Genomic DNA, 19667 nt, shown 5'->3' with positions numbered 1-19667 from the left:
CATTGCAAGTATGCTTAATGAGCAATGCTGTGAACATTGAATTAATGTGGTAAATTAATGTAGTTGGAATATGTTGTGGAATTGTGCTCTTAAATGAAGTATGTTAACCCTGACTGATTTTTGGAAAATGCATATAAGAAGATGGAATATTAAGCTGCAAGACACACTGAGGGAAGTGGAAAAGTGGCAGCCATTCTCTTGGCCTGTTCATCAAGAACGGCTGATTAGTTCAGGCAACAATGCTTTGAATCCTTGAATGAAAAGAGACAACTTTGATTGGCAAGGATCTTCTATTATCTTTTTGCATGTAACGGGAGGAATTGTAAAGCATCAGCATGGGTTAATTTATCACTTGAGTGCTTCTAATCAGAAGATTGAAGATTACGTCAGTCCCTTAATTAATTTGTGCACAAACCGCTCAAGAGCGAAACTCGCCCTTTTTTTGAACAACTCTCCTATGTTCCTTAACAGTACTTGCATCCAGATCACAGCAACAAGAACAAAATCTGAAAACAATTTTCAGAAATTAACTTGCTTTATACTGTTTTATAGATGCCAATGACTATTTTCTTTCAGATATTGCCTTTTCAAGGTAACCAATCAGAAAGTACTTTAGATTAATATTCCACTGCTCGGCTTTGATACAGTATCTATAGCACATTTGAAGTCACTATTTGTTTTCCATAATTGAATTTAGCTGTAAGGTGACTTGCATGCAGTGACTTGGTGCCATATGTGGATTATGTTATTGCATATACATGCTGTGTTTTTTTAAAGAGGCAAGCTTCATCTTCCCCTTTAACTTTATCGCTTCTGGGTCTTTTGGCTAAGATCAAGAGTAGTATCTGTTCTTATCAGATTTTGTAGTAAAAGAGAGCATCTGTTCTTATCAGAACAGTGCAAGAGCTATCTGTTCTTGTTAGAGCAGTCCTGGCGGTCCATTAAGGACAAGAGCTGCAGATTGCGGTGTAAAAATCGTAGCAATGGCAGCTGCAATTGGAGCGAGAGGACAGGGTATCCGCAATACCCTGAGGATTAGCGTGAAGGACCTCAGCGAGGGGATGCCCTTCAGTCGAGACACGTTTGTAAAGAAGGTCTTGCTGGAGACCTGCAAGTTTGAGCCCAGAGATATCTACTGCCTCCAGGACTTCCCGGGTAATGGATATTTCGATGTCACCTTTGTACTTCCGACGGGATGGCAAAAGTTTATGAAAGATCTGCAGGAGAAGGGGAACGAAGCTCCGATGTCCTTGCTAAAGGTACAGCCGCTTCTTCACCCTCCCAAACCAAAAAGAAAGGATGATCACGGTGCACATGTTCAACCCACATGTGCCCGTAGTGGATGTCCTCACCTTCCTTGCTCGCTACGTCGACGGAGCAGGGAACTGCGTGGACGTAAAGGACCTGCATGGGATTTGGACGAGCAAGCGGCAGGTCAAGGTAAAGCTGAGGGTGGACAAGGAAGGAGCTCTCCTCCACCCTCCCTCGGTTTTCGCAATTGGAGGGAACAGAGGCTATCTGAGTTACGTGGGGCAGCCCAGACTATGCAGAAAATGTAACAAACCTGGGCATGTGGTGGCCCAATGCACTGCAGTGGTCTGCAAAAACTGTAAAACGGAGGGCCACGAGACCAAAGACTGCCAGGCCAGCAAGAACGGCAACCTGTGTGGGGAGGGAGGCCACCTTTACAGGGCCTGCCCGAAAAGAGCCTGCTCATACGCACAGGCAACAAGAGGGGCGGTTTCCAGCACCCCCAGGGCAGGTGAGACACCCACTACCACTGCCAAGCCCCCAGCAGAAAGGGGAAATAGGGATGGGGACAGCCCAACCACCTCGAGCCCTCAAGTGCCAGAAGAACTCCAGCACCAAGCCCAGGAGGGAGAGTCAATTGAGGAGGAGGGGGGAGAGCAGAATTGGACGATGGTGAAGCACGGAAAACACCAGAAGGGTCACAAGGAGCAGAGGCCAGAAGGGGTTGGCAAGCCCAAAAAACCCCAAAAAAACGGTCTCTCGAGCAGAGCAGCGGTCGAGGGGCTCCAGCCACAGGACATCGGGAGCAGTACAGCAGCCGTTGGGCCCCAGGCCCTGGAGACCGGGATCATCGCAGCAGTCGGTGGGGCCAAGCTCCAGGGCATCGGGAGCAGTGCAGTGGCCGTTGGGTCCCAGCTCCGGGCAACCGGGAGCAGTAAGTTTGTCACCGTGCCCCAGCCACGAGAGACAGGGGAAGCGGCGCACCCAGAAGGGGGTAAAACGAGCAGCCCAGCCCCCCCCCAACGACACCTCTGGTTACGACACAGGAAACCCAACTCGTTGAGGAGGGCGGGTACCTGAGCCCAGGACAGGTGCGCCAATTCACTGAAGGGGTGGGCATGAGGAAACGGGAAAAAGGTCAGTGATTCTAATGGAGCTGAAACTGACATCCTTAAACGTGCGCAGTGTGAAGAGCACTGTGCGATGTGTTAATGCCTTATAGTAGTACCTGGCCAAGGTCAAGGCAGATGTGACTTTTCTGCAAGAGTGCGGGTTGCCACACCTCCGCTGCTATCGGAGGTGGTCGCGATGGTGGCCCCACGGACTGTTGGTGTGGTCGGGGGGCAATGACTGTCGTGCTTCCGGCCTGGGGATCTTGCTGCGGGGAGGGAACTTCGCCATCACTGAGGTCAGGGAAGTGGTTGTGGGGCGTCTCCTCGTGGTGGATGTAATGTACTGTCGTTCTCCGCTCCGGCTGATTAATGTGTATGCCCCACCCGTGCGGAGCGAGCGGCTGGCCGTTCTCCAGCAGCTCCCAGTGCTGTTGGCCACGTCCCGGCAGCTCGTTCTGGTTGGTGACTTCAACTGCATCATTGATGCGGCTGGACGATCCGGCAGTGCCGACAACGGACTGGACAGCACGTCCAAGTTCCAGAGGCTCGCACCAGGGTCTCCTCCATACCCCGCAACACTGCTCTCTCTCCCCATCCCCGCACTCGCAACAAGGGCAGAGTCCCCCTAGTCCTCACCTTTCACCCCACCAGCCGTCACATACAAAAAATAATCCTCCGTCAGTTTCGCCACCTCCAACGTGACCCCACCACTCGCCACATCTTCCCATCTCCCCCCATATCTGCCTTCTGCAAAGACCGCTCCCTCCATAACTCCCTTGTCAATTCTTCCCTTCCCTCTCGGTCCCCCCCCTCCCCGGGCACTTTCCCTTGCAACCGCAAGAGATGCAACACTTGTCCCTTTACCTCCCCCCTCGTGTTCAAGGACCCAAGCAATCGGCAGGTGCGACAGAAGCATCTCTTCTACGGTGAGAACAAAGCGAGGTTGGGCGATCGTTTCGCCGAACACCTGAGCTCGGTCCGCCCGCAATAACCAAGCTGACCTCCCGGTGGCTCAGCACTTCAACTCCCCCTCCCACTCCGCCTCCCTCCGCTCTCTGTCCTGGGTCTCCTCCATGGCCACAGCGAGCAGCACCGGAAATTGGAGGAACAGCACCTCATATTCCGTTTGGGGAGTCTGCACCCCCGGGGCATGAACATCGAATTCTCCCAATTTTGTTAGTCCTTGCTGTCTCCTCCCCTTCCTCCGTCCCCCTGCTGTTTCCTCCCATCCCCCAGCCTTCAGGCTCCTCCTCCTTTTTCCTTTCTTTTCCCCTCCCCCGACCCCCACCCCTGATCAGTCTGAAGAAGGGTTTCGGCCCGAAACGTTGCCTATTTCCTTCGCTCCATAGATGCTGTTGCACCCGCTGAGTTTCTCCAGCTTTTCTGTGTAACGTCCAAGTTCCTGATGGAAACGGTAAAAGACGCAAAGCTGCACGACGCCTTCAGCGACCCTGCAGGCGGGTCCCAGCCGCGGTTCACCTGGTCGAGATCGGACGGTTTAGCCCGATCCCGGATAGACTTCGTCTTCACCACGAAGGCCGTCACGGTGAGACACACCGACCTCACGCCGGTGTTCTTCTCTGACCACTGCCTCCTTCAGGCTTCCTGTCACCTACAGGAGGACCGGAAGGCAGGCAGAGGGACGTGGAAGTTAAACGTGAAGCTGTTGACCCCAGAGAACGTTGAGGAGCTAAAGAGGGACTACGCATGTTGGAGAACGGTGAGGCCCCTCTTAGACTCCTCGACACTCTGGTGGGAAGCAACCAAGGAGAACATTAAGAGGTTCTTCATAGCCAAAGGGGTTCAGAAAGCAAGACAGAGTCAGAGGGAATTGTGCCAACTCCAGACAGATTTGCAACAACTGCTCCTTCTGCAGTCGAGGGGGGTGGATGTGAGGGAGGAACTTAGAGAGGTGAAGGACCGGCAAGCTCGGCTCTTTACCTCTGAATCCTCCAAGATCATCTTCCGATCTAGGGTCCGCCATGTGGAGCAGGATGAGACGTGCTCACGTTTCTTCTTCCATAAGGTTCACAGGGGGAGCTCTGTGATCAACAACCTTAGGGAGGAGGACGGCTCGGTAACATCCTCGCAGACAGACATGCTGAGGGTCTGCAAATCCTTTTACACGGAATTGTATGACAGAAAGGCCACAGACAGCACCGCCTCCCAGAACTTCCTGTCCTCTATCACGGAGGTCTTGGAGGACAGCAAGCGGGAGAGTCTGGACCAACCACTGACCCTAGAGGAGCTGACTGGCTCCATCCGCTCCTTTGACTCGAGTAAAACTCCCGGAAGCGATGGCTTACCGGCCGAGTTGTACTCGGCTCTGTGGGACTGGGTGGGCCCGGACCTGCTGGAAGTGTACAACGACATGCTTCTAGCAGGCAGCATGTCAGACTCCATGAGGAAAGGCAGCATTCCTCTACCCCTAATCTACAAGCAGAAGGGGGAGAGGAAGGATATAAAGAATTGGAGACCCATAACATTGTTGAATGTAGATTACAAGATCCTGTCTAAGGCCATCGCCAACCGGGTCAAGTCTGCTCTGGGACGGGTAATCCACCCGGACCAAACCTGTGCTGTACCTGGCAGGAAAATCTCAGACAGCCTAGCGCTGCTGAGAGATACCATTGCCTACGTGCAGGACAGACGGGTGGATGCCTGCCTAGTCAGCTTGGACCAGGAGAAGGCCTTCGACAGGATATCGCACACGTACATGAGGGACGTGCTCTCCAAAATGGGTTTTGGGGAGGGAATCCGAAATTGGATCAAACTGCTCTACACCAATATCAGTAGTGCAGTCCAAATCAATGGGTGGGAATCAGACAGTTTCCCTGTAAGGTCTGGAGTCAGGCAGGGTTGCCCTCTCTCTCCTGTCTTGTTTGTCTGCTGTATTGAACCTTTTGCCGAGTCCATCAGGAAGGATGCGAGCATAAGAGGAGTGACATTGCCAGGCAGTGGGGGCATTCAAGTAAAAACCTCCCTGTACATGGACGATGTCGCCGTCTTCTGCTTGGATCCAAGGTCGGTCCGCAGATTGATCAACATTTGCGACCAGTTTGAGTCGGCCACGGGAGCCAGGGTGAACCGCAGGAAGAGCGAGGCCATGCCCTTTGGCAACTGGCCTGACCGATTTTCCATCCCCTTCACTATCAAGCCTGACTTCTTGAAGGTGCTGGGGATCTGGTCCGGGGGGGGGCTGAGGCGAGTAACAAGAATTGGCTGGAGCGGATAGCCAAGGTGGGGAGGAAGCTGGAGCTGTGGAGGCAACGCTCCCTCTCCATAACCGGGAAAAATTTGGTCATCAGGTGTGAGGTGCTCTCGGGGTTGCTGTACTTGGCACAAGTGTGGCCTGTCCCTCCCTCCTACGCCACGGGGATCACCCGGGCCGTCTTCCAGTTCATCTGGGGGTCGAGGATGGACCGGGTGCGACGGGTCACAATGTACAAGTCGGCAGACAACGGGGGTAAAAGCGTGCTCAACGTCGCCCTCATCCTGATGGCCACCTTTGTGTGTGGCTGCATCAGGCGGAGTGTAGAGCCAAGGCACGTGGGCACTAAGTGTCACTACCTGCTGAGGTTCTACCTGTCCCCGGTGTTGCGAAGGATGGGCCTGGCGCAGATGCCACGCAATGTGCCAGTCAGCTGGACATTGCCGCCCCATCTGTCGTCTGTGGAAAGCTTCTTCCGGACCAACACCTTTGACCACAAGTCCATCGGGCAGTGGTCAGCACGGAATGTCCTGCAGGCACTGCAGGGAAAGGACTCGATGGATCCGGTGGCGTGGTTCCCAGAGCAGACTGCCCAGCTTGTCTGGCAAAATGCCTCATCGCCAGAACTGACCAACAAGCACCAAGACCTGGCTTGGCTGGCGGTGAGGGGAGCCCTCTCAGTTAGATCCTTCCTGCACCGTCGGAACCTCACCACCAGCTCACGCTGCCCCCGGGACGGTTGCGGTGGAGAGGAGACGGTTGCCCACCTCTTTGCAGAGTGTGGGTTTGCAAAAAGAGTCTGGAGAGGTATGCAAGGGTCCCTGGAACGATTTATCCCGAACAGCTCCGTCACAGAGGACTCTGTGATTTACGGACTGTTCCCAGGGACACATTCAGAGACTGACATCGAGTGCTGCTGGAGGGTCATCAACTCGGTGAAAGACGCTCTTTGGTCTGCCCGAGCGTTGCTCACCACCCAGCAGAGCGAGATGTCCGTCAGGGAATGTTGCCGACTGGCCCACTGCAGACTGCAGGAGTACGTGCTAAGGGACTCGCTGAAGCTTGGTGCAGCCAACGCCAAGGCTCGGTGGGGGAGGGCCACAGTCTAGGGTCCTTCCGCTGCTGGACATAGGGGGCACGGTATGGTGGAGACGCCCCTCAAATTAAATTAAGGGAAGGTATCCCACGCCAGGGGGCCACATGAGTGGCCCGGGTGGGGGACATTTTTTGTGGAAATGAAAATGTCAGATGGAATTTTCACACTGTGTAAACATTGGGTTAGGGTCGGCCCATTGCATTTAGAAGGAGTGGTCTATCTTGCTTGCTATAGGATCTTTGATGTAGACCATTGTGAATCCATTGTATGTTAAATGAGCTTTACCCCAGTGAGAAGGGGATCCAAATATTAATGCTTTTTAGCGGTTTGTAGTGCTGAAATTGTACAGTAAACTCTCATTTTAACTTTTAACAATGTTTTAACGATTTAGCAAATCCACATCTGTTTAATTGTTTCATTATTTTTATATTAACCTGTGTACTCTTGTTTCCCCCCCCGGTGTGTTGCATTTTCAATAGCAAGTGTACATGTTAATGTTTTAATTTAACCCTCGTTAAGTTGTTTGCAAAAATGTATCTTCATTTTAAATCTGATGCTTGAAGGAGCGGAAAGACAAAATCTTAATCATTGGTTCCACGACAAACCCAATATCATTGCAGACCAGTAACAAACAAGACTGCACCTTAACCCAACATTTCTCTCTCTCTTTCTCGGCACAGTGCTGAGACTCGTTACTAACAGAGTTCCTGGTGCTATGGATCTAATTTGAACAATGGTAAACCTGCTCACTTTCTGTAGCCTGCACGGCAGAACCAAGGTCACTTCAACTTCTGTCCATGAGTGGCAATATGCAGATAACTTTTATACATTTACACATTTTATACATGACTGTTTTTGGTAGCTGAGCTGCAAGTCCTTATCAATTTGTTCACTAAACCATTTTAGCTATTGGGCAATATGTTCGGTGTTCAAGAAACAGTTGTTTTTTATTAACCTGCCCCCGTTGCCCAGCACAATGGGACACTTGCATAAAGGAACGGTTCCCATATCTCAGGAGCATTGAACCCAATCACATCAAAGGAATGGCCAAGATAGCACATCACTCCCACATTCATATCAGCTCCCTGCAGGTCTGTCTCCACTAACTCTTCCAAATTCATTGGCAAGATTAGCAAATCCATGTCTGTTTAATTGTTTCATTATTTTTAGATTAACCTATGCACTCTTGTTTCCTTGTGTGTTGTTTTTTCAATTGCACACATTAATGTTTTATTTTCCACGCAAGGACAAAGGATATGTTCATATCATCCCTTTTATCATGTGAATTGCCTTCACATAATAACTGACCATAATTTTGTTTAAGCTCATTGACATAGTGATTGAACGAACTGCTTTATAACAGAACAATTTTTTTTAAAAAGCACCAACTAATAATCCTGCTAGCAGACCTTATACATTCCGTTTCATTCAATCTTAGGTTAATAGTTCGTCTTATCTACAGTTTTCATCACGATAATACATCCTTAAAGCAAACTTTAAGCTCAAGGCTGTTTGAGTTCCAGATGCTGCCAATTTTGCTGTTATGTCATGGGTGTGGAATTAATTTAACTCCATTCGAAATAAAGTTTTCAGCACATGTTGTGAGATGCAGTTTAATTGGAGAATCAGTCAACTTCCTGTGTTGTATTTTTGTGGTAAATCAATAACCACATTTGAATGAACATTTTCTGAAATTTAGTGCCATTGTTGGTGTAATAATTTATTGAAAAAACTATTGTACATCAGATTGGAGGTATTTGTGAATGTGTCTTTTTAATCTGTAGTATGGTTGTCATTCCCAGGAGTATATTTATTTATTTATTTTTATTTATTTATTTTATTTATTCCGAACAAGTAAAGACATTAAAGACATTAATAGTAACAAAATCGAAATTATCAAACAATTGGACATTACAATCAATATTTACAAGCAATGAAAAGAACAAAAAGCAAATTTCCAATGTCCAACTCTGTGTCTGTACAAGCTCGAAAAGGAGTGAGAAGAAGAATAACTTATTAAATCTCACTCCTTTTCCCCAATATATCAAATGAATGTTTTATTGTATTGAACATGCTCACTCTCTCCTGATCCCTTTTCCTCCTGCCCACCTTGCACCATCTGTCTATCTTGTCTCACAAGGCTTTGAACTGGTTATCTACTTCTGAAGCTTTGGGGTTATTTGAGAAGTTCACTCAAAAAAAAAATTGGGATACATTTTTCATCTCGGCCATGCCAAAACGGGTGCAAGAGGGTGTAGTGAAGAAAGGTTCCAACTCACCTCGAGCATGCCTGTCAATGGGAGACCGCTGAGCTTCGGGGGAGGAGCTGTACAACATTAAGGTCATAAGTAATTGGAGCAGAATTAGGCCATTCGGCCCATCAAGTGTACTCCGCCATGCAATAATGGCCGATCTATCTCTCCCTCGTAACCCCGTTCTCCTGCCTTCTCCCCATTCTTGGAATATACTCCTTCTCTGCAGGCTGGAACAAGGCAACATTTGTGTGTGCCTGTGAACTGAGAAGATCCTAGGAGGAAAAGGAACACTTTTTCACATGTGAGCAAGCACCGTGAAATTCTTTGCCTGCATACACAATGTATGCAAATAGGTGCCACCTATGGCGCAAATAAAGTTACAAAGCATGCCAGCTCCCTCTCCCACCCCCCATTGTTCTTCTTCCCCACTCCCCTCACGTCAGTCCCTCCATGCCGGGTCATGCTCCAGCAATTATGTTATTTGGTGCCCTTGATGTTCCCTCCCCTACCCACTCGCTCCCAAAGGGAAAGTGATGCATTTTCGGATTAAACTCTACTGTAAAGCAACTATTTTTTCCTGATTGGTTAAAGGTAGTATTGCAATTTTGTTTTCCTAATAAAGAAGTATGGGAAACATGTTGTTCTGAAAATATTTGACCTTTTTCTGTTCAATGAACAAAAACTCAAGTTTAAACAAGACTTATCTGATATGTTAATTTTTCCATGTTATCCTACATTGGAAATAACTGGTGTTGTTACCCTTACAAAATGGTCAGAGGTAAGATTATTGAAATTTATTGGCCTATTAACTTGACATCTGTATTGAGAAATTTATGTTTGAATCTCTTTATAAAGAAAGTAGTTGAAGAGTGCTTACCAAGTAATAAATTCAAGCTGATGTGGATTCAGAAGGGAAGGTCTACTGTAACAAATCTACTGGTGTTCTGAGAAATGGTCTGAAAGTTTAAAGTGTATAACTATGTAATATTCATTTTTATTTGTAGAAAAATGAAAGGGAATTGCAGATTCTTACATTTAATTTTACAACAGCTCTCATTTAATTCAGCTCTATCATTTGTAACGATATAAGTCTTCAAAATAAATCAAATGCTAACTTTCTTTGTATGTATATAGTGCCTTTAAAGTGCATTTGAAGCTAATGAAGTGCGAAATGTACTTTTAAAATGGGACAGCAAAAACACGATCAATTTAATAAGAAATTGGGTGAATAAGGGACAAAAGGGCTCAAATTTTCCATTTCTTGTAATTGGTTGTTTTTAGAGATAAGCTATCACAAGGATCAAGAATTATGACCGATACAGGAGTGAATCAGGAGCCAAGCCAGAGTCTGGACTTCTGAACAACACGTGTAATAAGGCCTTTGGTAGAAATGCACATATGTTTGTGCCTGTTGAGAATTCCTCTCCTGTACTTCCTTCTCCAAATTATTCTCAATTGTTAAACCTGCTTGTGCTTGACATAGGCTAGCACTTGAACAAATGGTGGGGGGAATTGTAGGTAGACTGGGTGGATTGAGAATGCTTGGAGTGAGGTGGGTGATGGGGAGATGATTCGCTCAGAGGACAAGGTTTTGTTTGTTGTTCTCAAGAAAAGCTTGCTGCTACTTCAGACCCACGAATGGTGCTTTAAAAGGAATTTTTCTATGAATCCAGCTGGCTTGTCTCCGTTTAACTGCCTATTACTTGAAGCCAGGAAACCTAGCCAAATTACACACGATAATCTTGCTAATGGAAGCATGAAGCCCACTTAGAAGGTTTCGGAGACAGCCTTGTATGTATGTGTGGATTGATAGTCGTCACTTGCAACTGTTTACACGGATTCATGGCAAAGGAGGTAATTTACAAAAGTGTAACAACTTTATAATTTATTTATTCTGTAGTGGGCGATTAAATTAATCTCCATTGTTTCCTCCTTCACGGTCTTCCATTAAAAAGATGGATCATTCTGGTTAGTTTTTTGTAAATTATTGAAAGACCCAGCTGGAATCCAGGCTGCATGTGTGCAGCAGCTCCAACCTGTTGGAAAGGACCTTGTACAGGCATCTTCCATTCAACAATGTGTGGTTTAGAATCTGTCATGTCACGGCCCTCGCGGATAAATTCAACAGCATCAAGCCATCGGATGTTTGGATATCAATGTTGCCACTCTGAGTGTGTTTGACGTTCCTTCAACGAGGAACGAATTGAAAGAGGAACAGTAGCCTTAGAGCGATGAGCTTTGTCATCAGGAACAAGCTTGTCCAAGCGGTGTTTCAGTTGCCCCACCAACAGAATTTCCAATTGGCACGTTCTAACCTGGGGCCAACATACTGTTGTCATACATGCACAAGGTGTGAGAACAAGGAGAACTTTCATTCCAATCTTAAAAAAATAATTCCCTCAACCCAATGGGAAGAGGAACTGATCCGCCTGGGCGACTTAAATACTAAGAAATGCAATCCTCTGCCAAGGCACGATCACCAAGGACACAGTAGAGAAGGCTAAATCCAATGGTCCTCCTCTTGAGATAATGCCCGAGTCACAGCTTTGTCATAGCAAATATCCTGTTCCGACTATCAGCAAGTGGAAAACTTAATGATAACATCCCTAGTTCAAGCACTTGTCAGGTTATGGTGGATGGAGAGAGTGCAGGATGCTCAGCAACTCGTTGATAGCCATGACATGCATGGATTCTTCAGTGCTGCAAAACTTATTGATGCTCCCAATACCCACTGAGAGCCAAGAACAAGGGCACCTACTGGAAGGAATAATGCAAAGCGCTCCTTAAATCACGGCTCTGCCCTTTATTGAGTCCATCCCACAGCAACCTAAATATTTGGGCCACCGTAGTTGGCACTGATGCAGACCAGTGGAACCCCCTTTTCATTCCGGCCAATTCAATTTGCTGCCCTGAATTCAGTTTTTCTTTGAAAAAAACTTTTTCCTGCATCTTCCCCTTCTCAACATTGGAACTGTTCATGTCTTTGCGAAGGGAAGAGGCCAGCATGGGACATGCCTGAAGGCCCACTCCTGGTATTTATTGTGTTCCTTCTTTTGCACGTATCCTTGGCGGCAGCTGCCATACACCATCCTCTTTGTGATAACCTGTTGAAAGTAGTCACAAAGGATCTCGTCAGTTTCCTCAGATCAGCCCTGTACAACTTTCGGCACCAGATCCTCCTCCTTCAGGAATAGAAGCACAACCTGCGACCTTGCTTGAGGGCCATTCTGGCACAGCCTGTACAGAATTCACAAAATACTGCCCAGAAATTTGAGATAAGGAATAAAATCCACTCTTACAATTTTTTTATATGGGAAAGAAGTAAACACAATTTTGTTTACACTCATTTCTATGTGACCACACTGACAATGGAGTTTCACAATGCAGAAAATCGTGATACAGATAGTTTCTCAGGAATTGAACCTCTCCACTGAAGCCTGAGCGTGTATGCAGCACTTTTTTATCAAACCTCCGACTTCCCCTCAATCTGTGGTCTATTTCCTTGCTGGCTTGAACATCCCAGGCAATGCAAGGTCTTTAAGGTGTGATGTTCTGATTCTGATCAAATGTGAATAAAGGGATTTCCTGTTCTTTTATTTTGTTATGTAATCTCCCCAGTGGTTAACTTATTACCATGCTCATTTCCGTTGATAAATATTTTCAGACGTGAGCTGTGCTGTGTACTTGATCAAAGTATATCCCAAAAGGATATACCTTGTGCTAAATGATTTGAAAAAGTGTATTGTACTGTAAAATTCCCCTTCGGTGAGTGGTGACCTGGATGTGAAGTATTTCACAAAACATTTTATTCTAAGTGGGTAAATGTTCCAGAGGACAAACATAATTTGAAATATTCCTTGGAAGGCTAAGGAAATTTGGCATGTCTCCATTGACTCTGTTTCCTATTTCTACAGATGCACCATAGAAAGAATGCTACCCAGATGCAACGTGCAGGAAGGAGCTGTAGATGTAGGTTTACACCGAAGATAGAGCTCTTAAAGATAGCGGAGTTAAGGGATATGGGAAGAAGGCAGGATCGGGGTACTGATTGTGGATGATCAGCCATCATCACATTGCATGGCGGTGCTGGTTCGAAGGGCTGAATGGTCTATCCCTGCAACTATTGTCTATTGTCTATAAGATGGACACAAAATGCTGGCGTAACTCAGCTGGGCAGGCAGCATCTCTGGGTTCCTTCATTCTATCCAGAGATGCTGCCTGTCCCGTGAGTTAATCCAGCATTTTGTGGCTATCCAGATGCATCATGGCTTCATACAGCAACAGCTCTGCCCAACCCTGCATAAAATTACTGGGAGTTATGAACGAAGTCCAGTCTGTCACCCTCCTCCACCCTCGACTCTACCTATACTTAACGCTCCCTTGAGAAAGCAGCAAACATAATCAAGGATAAACACAAAATGATGGAGTAACAGGCAACATCCATGGATAGAAAGAATGGGTGATGCTTCAGGTCAAATTTAGAAACGTCACCTGTTCCTTCTCTCCAGAGATGCTGCCTGTCCCGCTGAGTTACTCCAGTATTTTGTGTCTATCTTTGGTTTAAACCAGCATCTGCAGTTCCTCCCTAAAACATAATCAAGGACATGTCTTCTCTCTTCCCTGCCAGGTCGTTCTTTCTTTTCCCCGGTTATGGGGAGGCAACATAGTACCAGATTAGAGAATAGCTTCTTCCCCACGGTTGCCAGTGACTTTTGAATATATCTCTCATCTGTTCAGGATGAATTTTTCTGATATGCTAATCCACATCATCGCGACCCTTGCACTTTTTAAAAATCTGTACTTTGTCTATAGCTGGATCGCCATATTCTACATTTTGTTTTTTTTTCCTCTTGTACTAACTGATGTACTCGGGTATGGTACAAATGTGCCTACATAGCACTTAATACAAAAGTGTTTCACTGTACCGTGGTGCACATTAACATAATAAAGCAATACTATGCTATACTATAAATATATAACAGGCTTAATAGCAATGATTTTTATGCTAAAATCAAGTGACAATGACAGAGGTGTATGTGGTTATAGGGCAGAGGTAGGAGAATTGGTTTGGAGGAAGAGATAGGTCAGCCATGATTGAATGGCAAATAGACAATGGCCGAATGGTCTAATTCTACTCCTATTCCTTATGACACTGGAAATACAAATTGCAGGAAGAATGTGACCATTAAGAGTGTTTCAACTGGTGATGGTACTTGTATTAAATGTCGGTTGTAAAAAAAAAATGTTGGAAGTTACAATGGGAATTCTAATGTTTAGCTCCAAGAACAGGTTGTGACTATCAGTGTGTGATAGATGTTCAGTTTGGGTTAGTTTTCCTTGAGTCAGTCATAATATAGGAAATTAGGGAGTTTAGCAAAATGGAATCATATTTGAAATTGAGGTACACATTTTTTTTTTTCCGTGAGTAAAAGTCCATATTTAAAATCAATACACCGCAGGTTTGACAAGGGAGTTCCACACACTGGAGATTTCAAAAGAAACTCTACCAAAATGCTTGCCTAGAACCAGCAATTCATGTCATGCCTCCTTGTTCTGACTTCCCTTGCCTCCTACAATTGTTCATAGTGGTTATTCTCTAAGACTTGACGTCAGTGTAAATGGAGGCTTGCACACGGCCATTCTTCTTAGTAGGGGTGACTGCAACGTGTATACTTATGCAGGTTTTGGAATCATGTAATGGCATCTGATGTAGCTGCGTGAATTGGTCTTGTATCCTGGAAACGAGAAGGGATAGTTTAATGTTGTGTTCCAGTGCGTGCTTTTTGCTGTTGCAGTTGCATGCACACGTATTGCATGTTGACAGTGTCAAAGAAAAAAGTGGCCTGTGTGAACATGTGTGTGGAGTAAATCTTGGTGTGGACTTTCTGGTGGACCTCTCCTTTCCCTTGTGAACAGAAAGTAAATTGGGATGGTGTGTTGATTTTTCCCCTTTAGGCTCTGTGGATACGGTTGATCCAGTGGCACATGTCAATACAAAAGCTGATTGAAAAAATGGTCTTGGTCATATTTTCCACTATTTGTAATCACATGAAGGTCAGTGTTGGGTCCCATTGTATGAAGATGATGTGGTTCGTGGGAATATATTTTGAGTACCTTGCAAACCTTTTTTTCTCAAAAGATCTTATTGTTTACAAAATAACTTCAAGTCCTTTTCTAAACCAGTTTGAGAAGTGAGGCAGCACAGAATATTTGGCTTGTACAAGGTAATCTGTGCCCAACATAGGTTTAACTACCAGTTAAGCACCTCCTTGTCCATTAGAAATAGTTCCTGAATCATGAGAATGATTGTTGAGGAGTAGCACAATAGCACAGCGGTAGAGTCACTGCCTTACAATGCCAGAGATTTGGGTTTGATCCTGACTACAGGTGGTGTCTGCACAGGGTTTGTGCTTTCTCCCTGTGACTGTATGGGTGTCTCTGGATACTCTAGTTTCCTCCAATGCTTCAAAGATGTTCAGATTTGTAGTTTAATTGACCAGTAAATTAGCCCTGTAGTACTAGTGTACGGAGGGTGGCTGGTTGGTGCGGACTCGGTGGGCTAAAGGGCCTGTTCCCACGCTGTATCTCTAAATTCTTAAATGCACATAATTTAAATTTGTTCCTAATTTATTTTTCTGAAACTTGTATCTGACTATCACCCTTTTGTTGATGTGAAAGGTCTCTGAACCCACACCAGGTCCAAACAACTGGTTTCCCAGCACAACTATTATCAAGTTGCTGCAGGCAGCTACGCACTTGGCCAGCTGACTCCAGGAGGGTTCCAATATTCTAGTTCAGTTGGAAAACCATCAGCAAAAACCTTTCAACGTTTGGGATTTCTGTGTTTATTCATGCTTGCATGAGACTTCCAAACTTCCTGAAAGAGCTGCCAGCGTTTCTTGGGGAAAATTGGAACCATAATTGCGAGGAAAGCACAGGATTGTCCTTTCCTTGGTCAGCCAATTGTTTGCAAAAAATATATGAGCAAACTGCTTTTTGGGACCCTTGCAGTTGCAAGTCGCCTCGTGCGATTGTCTCCTCTTCTGTAAGTTAATTGGCCACGAATCTCTCTCTGCACTGGAGAATTCAAAGGCTCTTAACAACTTGCACATTTTTATGTACACAAGCAACAATTTCCCATGGTATTAAGAAATTGTTTATGCAAATCAGGTCATTTTAACTAACACATTCCCAAGAGAATGTTTTGTCTTTAAACTAGTAATTCCATTTCTGTTGAATCTGCACGGATGTGTTCACCAGGTTCCTCCTGTAAATGTGACCCGTGTCGCGTATGTGCATAACTTTGTAGACACGTGAGCTATTGTGGTGAACATGTCCAAGTCATAAAACAATTTCCCTTCTAAAACGGAACTCATTAAAATATAAGAGCAACAATAAATATTTATATTTGTACAATTGATCTGTGTATCGAAGCAATTCCTTGCTACACACAATAACCATTACATAGTTCATCTGTTTTAATCTTTGAAACCAGCAGCACTTGAGTAAGGACATCAAGCTGAAGACTGAAGGATTGCTTTGAGAACAAAAACCTGGGACAGTAAATGTGGTAAAAGAACTCTCCCATATCTTCTGGCTAATAGTTAACCCTCGAGCAATAGATTATCTGGTCGTAATCACATTGGTATTAATGGGAGCTTGCAGTGGGAACATTGGCTGCTGCGTCTCCTACAATTGTAACTATGAAGCCACTTCAAAAGTATTTAATTGGCTCTTTGGGTTATCCTGTAGTTGTAAAATGTAAGTCTTGCTTTTTTTTTCTGTGGCATTTTTATGACAATACTTAACACAACCACGGCATTATCAGTGAAGTTGAAAGGCACTTAACAACTTGCACATTTTTTTATATTTGTGTTTTCCCAAGCAGCTTGATTCCCCATGGAATGATCCACTGTTTTCCAGTAATACTTTCATTTGACAGTTAACAATGGTCCAAATATTTCTTTAGTTGTGGTGTTTTTATGGGGACTGTGTACAGAGGGAAGATTTTTTATATCCCAGACATTATTATGGAGTAGAATCTGGAATGCATCGTCTGATAGAATGTAAAGATTGGTGTTTATTGTGAAAGTTATTGTTAGTAAGGGGAAAATGCCATGGGTGGCAATAATTGGATAGCTATTAAATCGAGCTGAAAGAAGTATGTTGAGTGAAATTAAATCCTTGGTTTTATTTTATTGCCATATTAAATGCAGCATTGGTCAGTTGGGTCAGTGGATAAGTCATTGGGCTGGGCAAGCAAACTGAAGATCCTGTAGGTGGTGAATCTGTGGAATTCTTTGCCACTGAAGGCTGTGGAGGCCAAGACAGTGGATATTTTTAAGGCAGAGATAAATTTTTGCTTAGTCTGGGTGTCTGGGGTTATGGGGAGGAGAATGGGGTTAGGAGGGGGAGATTGATCAGCCATGATTGAATGGCGGAGTACTATTTTAAATTTGAGCCACTGCTTCACAGTGCCAGAGACCCAGGTTCAAATCTGATCTCGAGTGCTGTCCATGTGTGCAGTTTCACCCTGTGACTGTATGTGTTTTCTCCCACATCCCCCCCCCCCCCCCCCCCCCCCATGTGGGTTAGAAGGTTAATTAGCCACTTTCATCTGTCCCTTGTGCGTAGATGAGTGGTAGAATCTGCAGTGAGTATATGGAGAGAATGAAAATAAACTAGTATTAATATAGGAGTGTATGCGAATGGTTGATGATCAGTGTGGATCTGTTTCCATGCCTATCTCTACATGATCTTGCTGATTTTGATTTTAAATGGAGTTGTATCTGTAAAATGGAAGTAGTATATCCTTTCAGATGCCTCCTAACGTCTTGCAAATATATATTTTTCCTTGCCTAAGGTTCCAATTAAAGATGTGTACAATTCTGATGAGATATTGCATGAATAAACTGACGAGGTTGAGGTAGTTCCTACCATAATCACTATTGTTCCTGAGTAAGAAGCAAATCCTTTAATAACTCAGTAGTGGTGCACAACTCATTCTTACCAATGAATCATGTTTGTTTTAAGTGCTTTAATAGCATCGTTGCCCGATTATTGTCAGCTTTTTCAAGTGGACGAGACCATGTGTAAATTTAAATGTGTCAAATATGACTGATGTTTGGAGTAATGGTGTGAATTGCTGCAGTGACATCTGCATGCATGTTTATCACAGCTCTTTAAATGTTCTTCACAGGATTAGGGAGTTATCCGGTGTCCTCCTGTTTGATTATCGTGTTATCTAGTTGTGATTTTCCTCTTCCCCTTGAGAAGTCCCATCAAAGCACAGCTATTTGGTAACGAAATGTGATTACCTGTCATCTACTCTGTTGGCTTGCTGCGTGAATCGCTTTCTTTACGTTTTTAAAAAACCTGATTTCCATCAGTATGGGCACTGTATAATATAAGCATAATACTGCTTTTAGTGGGAGTTCTTGCAAAGTATATTTGGCATTCTAAGCTTAGTCAAAGCAATGTTTGGCACTGGTTTCTAAATGCATTATGTGGTGTAGTTGGTATGTGAAAAGACAGCATTTTATTGCCTTTACCATTTGTTTGGCACATAGGAAATTTGTATTTTGGAATGGCGGGATCACTTTGATTCACTTTAACCCAATTCCTTGTTTTTTCTTCAGAAGTAACAAGGTTTAATTCCAACTTCACTCGTGGGTGAGTTGATCTGGGGGGGAGGAGGAGGAACACAAGTTGTAGAGCTAGATGTGATGTTTACTCAGAAAAACAGCAGTTTCAGGCACGCCTCCTGGTCAACTTGGAAGAACCTGTGAAAAATTGTTCAAACTGTTAAATCATTGTTACTGAGCTCACATGTGTCTACTTTGAATCAGCCACTGCTGAAGCATAGAGGTTTCTCAAAGCTCCTTGGGTTACGGTAAAAATGCAAACTGCTTTATGAATAGCTTCATAAAGGTTTAACGATTGCTTTATTCTTCCATTTAGTTACCCTGCATTGCTAGTGATCATCTTTTTTTCCTTCCACCTTGAAAGAGCATGTTTTAAGTTTATTTTATGTCAATTTAAACTTGCTCTGATTACTTTACTTAAGTCAAATATCTTTATGGACCTTAAGTTGCACAATCAATGTTTGTCGAGTCATTATTCCCGTACCAGTGTTATTGTAACCCCTCATTTCAAGGAATGAGCGGGGTTATTCAAACTTTGAGATGGTTTGTCTGTTTACCGTTAATTATATACCCAATCATCTTGGACCTATTGACTGTATTCTCAGTCTGCAGAGACCATCACATTTCACGATGTGCCAACAAAATAAAGGAAAGAAAATAGCCATTTTTCCTTGACTATTAGGTAAGCATAGACAGTTGTGTTGTATACTAGTATTAAAGCCAAGAGAGTCATGGGTGTGATTCATATTGTCAGTTAATTTAACCACAGTACAAATGTACAGGCAATTTATAAGTGAAAATAAATCAAAATAATTAAGAAAATGAGATTCATCCAAAGCCTAACAGTTTATGCATGAGTGAGATACTTAGAAACTGCCAACATGTTGCACAGCAAATGTTTTATAAGCAGGGTAATGAATGGGTGTACAGAATATCAGATTTACATTTAAGTACTCTATTCACAAATGTGAATTCTCTATTGAATAAATGTCCATTCTCAAAAGAGTGCACAAGCGAGACCAAGAAACTGTAAATGCTGGAATCAATACAATACAATCAGTTTTATTCGTCACATTGCACATAAAGTGCAAGTGAAAT

General features: G+C 44.5%; 1 protein-coding gene and 1 pseudogene across 1 annotated transcript in view; both read left to right on the top strand.

Moving 5' to 3' along the window:
* Positions 1–19667, top strand: part of LOC129696870 (peroxidasin homolog) — a 217670-nt gene that overhangs the window by 19390 nt on the left and 178613 nt on the right. The window lies entirely within an intron of this gene.
* On the top strand, positions 807–967 carry LOC129697752 (U2 spliceosomal RNA; annotated as a pseudogene).

Source organism: Leucoraja erinacea, chromosome 5, assembly GCF_028641065.1.
Source record: "Leucoraja erinacea ecotype New England chromosome 5, Leri_hhj_1, whole genome shotgun sequence".
NCBI lineage: Eukaryota > Metazoa > Chordata > Chondrichthyes > Rajiformes > Rajidae > Leucoraja > Leucoraja erinaceus.
The sequence above is the reverse complement of the archived record's forward strand: the minus strand, read 5'-3'. Positions and strand labels throughout refer to the sequence as shown.